The 8,961-nt window shown below is 35.9% G+C and overlaps 1 pseudogene; it reads left to right on the top strand.

Annotated features, from left to right (window-relative positions):
- The first annotated feature begins 5,905 nt into the window (after nt 1-5,905).
- LOC123632149 lies at nt 5,906-6,499 on the top strand (annotated as a pseudogene).
- Nucleotides 6,500-8,961: the final 2,462 nt, after the last annotated feature.

Genomic DNA, 8,961 nt, shown 5'->3' with positions numbered 1-8,961 from the left:
AAATGATAACAGATGTTGGCGAGGTTGTGGAGAAAAGGGAACCCTTGTATACTGTTGGCGAGAATGTAGATTTGTACAGCCATTATGGAAAACAGTATGGAGGTTTCTCAAGAAATTAATAACAGAATATAATTCAGCAATACCTCTTCTGGGTATGTTTCCATAGGAAGTAAAATTACCACCTCATAAAGATGTCTACACTCCCCTGTTTATTGCAGCATAATTCACAATAGCCAAGATACGGAAACAACCTAAGTGTCAGTCAAGAGTTCAATGAATAAAGAAACTGTGGTATATATACACAATGGAGTATTATTCAGGCTTAAAAAAGGAGATCCTGCTATTTGCCATAACGTGGTTGAGATCAAGGACATTATGGTAAGTGAAATGAGACAGATCCAGAAAGAAAATATTGCATGATCTCTCTTAAATATGGAATCTAAAAAACAAGAGTTGAATAGTTACTAGCTTTACAAGATTATTACAAAGAGAAAAACCATGATGTTTGAAAAGTAGTGAATGGAGAACCTAACAAAGAATAGACATTTGACATGTTTTTTTGGCTTTCTCCCTTCATCTTGAAAATTAGATAGTATGACGTTCAAATTCCATTCGAACAACTTATTTTCTCCTTGTCCTGGGGGAAATGTTTTGACTTTGGTCTCCTCTCTCTGGGGGGATAATATACTACCTATCTCTCATTGTTGAAATAATTTGGTGACAAAATGTTTAAGTATCCAGTAAAATTCCTGATAATATGGCTGTTTAAATTTCATTTTCCCTTTGCTTCCTCCTCATCTAGAACACAAACTAGTATTGTATTCTAACGACTATTCACAATTGTGACTTCTACTTCAAAAGTTTGGCAAGGTGCTAGCTGCAAATTCACAATTATTAAGAACTCTTAAACTAATGGATAAAGACAAGGTAGAACTAGTTTTATAAGCGATACACTAAAACCATGGCAAAATCCAAGAAAACGGTGCTGGAGAGGCCAGTAAAATTGGCTATTTATTTTACTAACTCATGTGTGTCCTGTCTGCTTATAAAGTATTTAAACTTGAGCCTGGATTGAACTAGGGGAATTTGGATTTCAGTCCTGGCTTGGCCACTTATGGGCTGTATAACCTACAGTAAGGCACTGATTTGCTCTGAGCCTCGGTTTTCTAATCTCCAAATAACAATAGTCATATATACTTCACTTTATTTCTGTAAAAATTAAGATGTGATATATTAATAATAGATGATTAATATATAACATACCAAATGTAATGCATAATAAACGTGCTTGGTAAATCTAAGGAGTTATATGTGATTACTTATGATGCTGTCTTGAGTTCTTTATATTTTATTTTAACCTGTCTGTAGAATGCAGAGTTAACGGCTAAAACAATTTTAAAACAGAGGTCCTCAACATTTCAGTTTTTGAGTCTTTGTTCTCTTTCAGCAAGTGGCTTCAGGTGTTCCGTCTCACCAAGCCCTCCGCCTGGAGCGGTGGGGGCAGCCTTGCCAGTGCCCTGGCTAAGTACCAGCTTACCAGGAGGGGAACTTGCTTAATTGCCTGAATTCTGGCTTCACAAAGCAGCTTTCACACCTAAAGCTGGAGCAGCTCACATCTGTGGCTGTCAGGCTTCTGCCTTGCAGATGAAGAAATCAGCTGTGCCTGGTCCCCACAGGACCCAGGGGGTCCCAGCCTCATGCATAAAGTCAAAACACACAAGCTAATTTCCATATAGAATACAAATAACATATTCATTTAATAAGATAACTCCTGAAACTTACTGCCTGTATTATTTTAAGCTCCTGTGCAGGTAATTACAATCCTACAAATCGATGAAACCATTAGATCAAAACCAAATTCCTTTCATTTTATTTGCACATGTGTCATCTCTGTGCACATTCACAGTACTTTTCTTAAATACACTCGACCAGAACAATTTTTCTCTTTAATGCTGAGGTAATTTATGGTGTTACCTCAGGCTATGTGTTGTGTGTGTGTGTGTGTGTGTGTGCCTGCTCATGTGAGTGCACACAAATGCAATAGAGAAGGACTAGGGAGAAAGAAGGAGGGCTTATTAGCTTTTATAGATATAGGTGTATTATTCATTTTATAGCTATAAAATGTATAATTTTATTGCTATGCCATCAAAAGAATCACTAGCTGCTGATAAGGTACAGGAATTCACAGGATGCCATGCAATAAAGTGCCATGCTTGACTTCACATCTGAGAGCACCAACAGGGTTCTAATAATGACACTTCTGATGGCGAGATTTTAATTACTCAGCGACTGCTCAGTACAGCAACTGCACAAATAGGAGAGAATCCATACCTTGCGCAATTTTGCAAACTTTCATTATTTCCAGTTATGGTGGTTTTGTACTGTTTCAGCTTAGCTAATCTCAACTACTTTTCCCCAGAATTATCTTTCTTAAATGACTCTTGGTTAGGGGTGTCCACAAGAGATACTAACGTGAGATATGCAACATACAAACAGAAGTAAACCAGCGGTCATTATATTTTGAGGGTCTGTGCAAGGTGCCTCGGCCACTGTAGCTCACACATGACATTACCGATCTGCTCTCTCACTTTGTAGGTGCAGGGCAGCAGTTGGGCCCGCAGTTCCTGCAGCTCCACCTGGGTCTGTACCTCCAGCTCTCTTGATTCCCAACGCCAGAAATGTATGCAGTGCCAATAAACAAGTGGCCCCAATAAACATGCTATTTCTAAGTACTCTGAATTTACATCCATTTCCAAATTCATTTTCACCCATATTCCTGGTGTCAGTAGTCTCAATCAGAGGTTGAAATTCAAAGCTAACATATCAATTATAATTTACTGTTTCTTGAGTATAACATTTCACAGAGTTCACAGAGGTGGTCCACAACGTCATCTAAAGTATGACTCTTAGTATTAACAATTTTTATTGGTCTCTACTCCTTCTATTAATGGACATTAGTTCTATTGTCCATTTTCAATGTTATTGCTGTTTTGTTGTTGTTTTAAACACAGTAGGAGGAGGGTAGATATCATAAAAAAGTGAGACATGAATCAGCAATGTTCCACTTGTAGCTACTTTAATCAAGGCCAGCCTTATATGTAAGTATTAATTACTATGTGATATGATTTTGAAGTTGCAGATGAGAAATACTCCCAACCCAACTCCCAGGTGCTTAGAAAATATTTTCAGAGCAGCCATAATATTTTTACTGCCAGTGTGTAATAACGTCTTCTTTGTTATCATTAGCAATGCATCTCTTTTGTGAACGACGTGTGATTCCTGAAAACCCCTGACAAAGTGCCCAGTATGTTGGCAGTACTGTAAACTGATACCTCCTCAGTGAAATTAATTATATAAATTAATGGTTATTATTTTGAAAAGCTGACAGCCAGACATGGAAAAACTGAAATGCAAGAAAAGAATGTTAATAAAGAGAAGGAGAAATGGATTGACATGGGACAATGGTCAAGAGTGGGAGAATAGGTCTATGAACACTGGAAGTGATAACAGTTCAGACTTCTCTGGCTTACAGATAGAAGACTTTTTCAGATAAACATTTGTTTGTCCTCAGTAAGTAATGGGCAAACCTTGACTTAAAAAGTTCCAGATAGCAGGGACAACAGTTTTCTTAACTTACATTATATTTTTGCTTTATCAGAAAACTAAGTGGTATCCTCACTTTGCCCACTGATGGCTCAAGTGCAGTGTGCCTATATGCTGTAACGGAGCACTGGTAAGAACGTTCATGGTGCTGGTTGTGCATGTGGAGTGGGAAGTAAGGTTATTGCAATATTTATAGAACCATGGCCAGCAAAGCAAAATTATGGCATGAAAATGTTTTCAATAAGTCCATTGTGTCTCCAGCTGGATTCTTCTCCCACACTTAGATGTTTTCTTTCCAACTTACAAACACTTCCTACTCCCCAGAAAGGATTGTAGCTTTTTGACAAAGCACTGAATCTCTCTCCTTAAGTAGTGAAGACATCGTTTTTCTTTACTTCTGTAGCTACAATGAATAGTAAATCTTTTCTGATATGCTTTTGTGCCTTCTCAGTAACTCATGGAACAGTCTTGTCTTGAATATCTAAGATGAGAGGAGGAAAGTTTTCTCAGATGGAATAAACTCTTACTTAATACTAACTTCTGTTTCGTTTTTTTCCCTTGCAACTAGTTTGATTTTCGTTCTACTTATTACTCTTAGGAATTTTTAGAAACAAATAAGAGATTTATTAGGCTATTTCTTTTTTCAAATTATTCATTTAATTTTGAGATTTCTAATTTTCATCATTAGATAGATGGACAGTGGATATGCATATAGTTACAAATATAGATATAAATCTAGATATAAATATATATAACAAAGTATTAGAGGATAATGAGCAGGATGGAGGGAGTTGCAGTTTAAGAAATGTCACTTTTGGGCCTTGAAGAACTTGTAAATTCCAAATACAGTGGGGAGGATTGAAAGGATTGAAAACAGAAAATAATTGAAATTCTAATTATGAAAATTCCCTTCCTGAACTACTTCCAAAAGTGAAGAACATTCCAGTTAAAGGTCTTCACACCCTGACATTGAGGGTTTCTTTGAATTAATTATTGACTTTCTGATTAGTATAAAACTAAGTCTCCAGTTGAACATTTCCACTCACATACAAAGACAATTTCTACCAAATACAAAGAAATCAGCTTTTTACTGCCTTATTTCTTCCAAAACAGAAAAGCAATGTCATAAAGCATTTCAGAAAAACCTCCAACAAGGTGAAAACAGACCGAGATGAAGAAAGAGAAAAATAATTCTGGAGTAAACAAAGATAATGTATATTTAGAAGAAAACAATCTAACTATTATGTCTTGAGATATTCAAGAAGATATTGCATTCACAAAATAAGAACAAAATCCTCCGGAAAGTAATAATGAGGGAATAAGGCAATGCTAGGAAAACTAGGCCAAGAAAATTCCTTTGAAAATAGAACAAAAAGATAGAAAGTATGAGAGATTTGATGAAAGACATAAACAATTAACCCAAAAGTGCCAACACTCAACTAACATGATTTTCAGCAGAACAGAGAAAATTGATTAGTGTTGGAAAGTATTTTCTAAATAAAAATAATAAACTACAATTTCTCATGAAGGACACGAATTGAGTCCTATATAGCAAAATGAGTAAAAACAAAAAATAAAAAAACCTAGTCATATCACTGTCAAATATTAAAAGAATAACAAGTCCTCTACAAAAATTAGTAAAAAATGCTTTTATACTTTAGTTTCAGTTCCAGCATATAACAATTAAAAAGTTGGCAAAAGATCTGAAGAGACACCTCTCCAAAAATGATATATAAATATGAAATGTATAAAGAGACACTCAATATCATAAGTCATTAGGGAGTTGCATATTAAAATAATAATGAGATACCATTATACATCTATTAGAATGGCTGAAATTCATAAAACTGACAAATAACCAACTGATGGGAAGGTATAGAGCAGCAGGAACTCTCACTCACTTGTGGGGGAATGCAAAAATGATACAGCCACATTGAAAGACATTTTGGTAGTTTCCCAGAAAACTAAACATAGCCTCACCATACAATGCAGCAATTGTGCTCCAAGGTATTTATGCAATTGAGTTAAAAGCTTATGTCTACACAAAAACCTGCACACTGATATTTATAGCAGCTTTATTCATAATCACTAAAAACTACAAGCAACTCAGATGTCCTTTAATAAGTGAATATATAAATAAACTGTGGTACATCCACTCAACATATTATGGAACAAAAAAAGAACAATCAATCTTCCAACCCACAAAAAAGTGTCAATATATAGACAGTTAAACATTGATCAAAATCCATAAAAATGCAGAACACAAAGAATGAGCCTCAATATAAACAATGAACTTTAATTAATAAAGTTTGCTCCTACCACTGGAGTCACTCCTATTGCTGGTTGCTTCACTTCCAGAAACTTCACTAACCAGATCCAGGTCAAATTCTGGGAGTTACATCTGCTGGTGGTTACTGACCACAGAGACATCTTATGTTATCCCGCCTGCCATTGCTCTGTGTAACACAGATTTTCCTCTGCATTATGTGGACATCACCATCCCATGCAACAACAAGGGTGTTCACGCAACGCGTCTGATGTGGTAGATGGTGGCCGAGGAAGTTCTCTGCATGTGTGGCACCATCTCCTGTGAACACCTGTGGGAGGTCATGCTTGATCTCTACTTTTACAGAGATTCTGAAGCAATTGAAAGGAAGAGCAGGCTGCCGCTGAGAAAGCTGTGATCAAGGAGGAATTTCAGGGTGAATGGACTGCTCCAGCTCCTGAGTTTACTGCTACTCAACCGGAGGTTGCAGACTGGTCTGAAGGCGGCAGGTGCCCTCGGTGCCTACTCAGTAGTTCCCCACCGAAGATGAACGCTCAGCCTGCCATGGAAGACTGGTCTGAGGTTCCCACAGCTCAGACTACTCAATGTGTAGGAACAACCATTGAGTGATCTTAAGCTGTTCTTCCAGAGGCTCTTAAACAGGATGGAAATAAGGTTGACAGAAAATAAAAATCAGTTTCTAAAAAAAAAGAAGTAACTCAGATCATGGTACTTCTTTGCTAAAAAGTCTTTAATTGTTTTCTAACAAATTTAGAATAAAGTCCAAGATTTTAGATTTAACCTTCTTAGTTGGGATTTTCCCAGAAACAGATCCTGAGACTTCTGAAAGCTAGTATGGAACATGCTTCGGATTGTCCAATCACAGCGCAAGAAAACTGTAGTAAATGTATTCTGACTTCCATCATTCTTTGGCCAAAGGCTGCACTCAGGCACTTCCAGACTGCTCAGCTCTCCAGAGACAGAAATTTCTGAGCAAAGAATCGCAGGTATAAGACATTGTACTTCTACCGGGACTGTGAGTGTGAACGGAATATGGCATTTGATGCTGTCTGCTGCACTTGGCATACAAAGGACAGCATGATCCGGCCTCTAATTAACTCTTGGACCTTATTTTCTTTTATGTCTCTTCTTTCCCTGTCACTTTGACTTCTTCCTGTTCATAAACAAACCAGCTGGCTTTTGCTCTTCAAACTAAGCATTAGCTCATCTCTCTGTCTAAAAGAGTTTCAATTCTCTTCCTATCCAGGTCTCTGATGAAATGTTTTGTCCTTGGAGAAGCCTTCTTAAAGCAGCCACTCAGTTACTCTCCATTAACATTGCCCTACTAAGTCTTGGATATTTGTTAATTAATGCTTATTATCTTTCTTCTCCTTCTAGAATAAAAGAAGCTAATAGTAAGAGTTTTGGCTATTATATTTCACAGAAATGATAGGCAAACTATTAAATCTGGAGACAAATATTTGTAGAATGAATAAAAATCCTCATCACCAAGAAAGAAGTTAAAAAATATTATGAATTAAGAGATGATGGTATGAAGATAGATCTCTAGTAATCATAGATCCCTGGAGCCACAACTTGCTGGCTATAGACACTTGGCAGGTCATACCTCTCTTTACTTCAATCACTTCAATGGGATAATAGTGCCCAACTTATGGGGATGTTATATTTCAGTGGCATGTATGTAGTGCTGACAAAAGCCTTGCTCGTAACAAACACTCTAGAAAGAGACTGAAAACCTGTATTTGATAATTGGGCTGAGAGTAGAGAACGTTATATTCCCAAGTGTCAAAATTGGAAGTATAAAAAATTTGAAAAATTTTAAAATTATGATATAAATATATTATTTTAGTAATACTAAAGTATTAGTAAAGTAACTAGCAAAGGAAACAGATTTTAACCAGTCAAAATCTTCCAAGGAATAGAACTGGTGATGAGAGGAGATGGAACAGAAATTAGTTGATTTCTTTACTATTATACAGGTATTACTTAGTTTATTATAAGTTTTAAAAGTAAAAATATTTTAAAAATAAACCGAATTGCAAATATAACTATTCTTTGTGCAATTAGATGAAGAGATAACATAAAAAAGAAAGTATTAGACAAAACCAAAGAAGTTTTTACAATTTATTAAGTAATAAGCTTACTTATTTTTCTATTATTATTAGCTTTAATCAATAAATCATAATTGTGTATATTTATGAGATACAATGTGATGATTTGAGATATACATTTATATATATATAAAAAATGTAGAATGATTAAGTCAATTTAATTAACATAACCATCACCTCACTCACCTAGATGGTATAGCCTACTGCATACCTAGGCTGTATGGTATAGCCTTTTCCTCCTAGGCTACAAAACTGTACAGCATGTTACTGTACTGAATACTGTAGGAAATTGTAACAAAATGGTAAGTATCTGTGTATCTCAACATATCTAAACATAGAAAAAGTAATACATTCATTCTGATATTAGGATAGCTATATTATATCACCAGGCAATAGGAATTTTTTGGCTCCACTATAATCTTATGGGACCACCTTGCATATGCAGTCCCTCATTGACAGACCTGTTGTTACCTGGCACACACCTGCATTTTGGATATTAACCCCTTCTCAGATGTATTGTTCGCAAATATTTTCTCCCACTTTGTGTGTTGTCCATTCACTGTGGTTAATTGTTTCATTTGCCGCACAAAGCTTCTGACAATCTCATTTGTCTATTTTTGCTTTTGTTGCCTGTGCCTACAGGATCATATCCAAAAAGTCATTGCCCAGATTAGTGTCATGGGGCTTTAACCCTGTTTTCTTCTACTAGTTTTACACCTGTAGTTCTTACATTTAAGTCTTTAATCCATGATGAGTTGATTTTTGTATATGGTATGAGATAAAGATCCAATTTCATTCTTCTACATGCAGATATCCAGTTTTCCTTGCACCATTTTTTGAAGAGACTGTCCATTTGCCCATTGTATGTTCTCAGTACCTTTATTAAAAATAAATTGTCTGCAAATGTGTGTATTTATTTCTGGATTTTCTGTCTTGTTCATTGGTAGATGTGTTAGTATT

This window comes from Lemur catta, chromosome 2 (assembly GCF_020740605.2).
Source record: "Lemur catta isolate mLemCat1 chromosome 2, mLemCat1.pri, whole genome shotgun sequence".
Taxonomy (NCBI): Eukaryota; Metazoa; Chordata; class Mammalia; order Primates; family Lemuridae; genus Lemur; species Lemur catta.
This window is presented reverse-complemented; position numbering and strand designations above follow the sequence as displayed.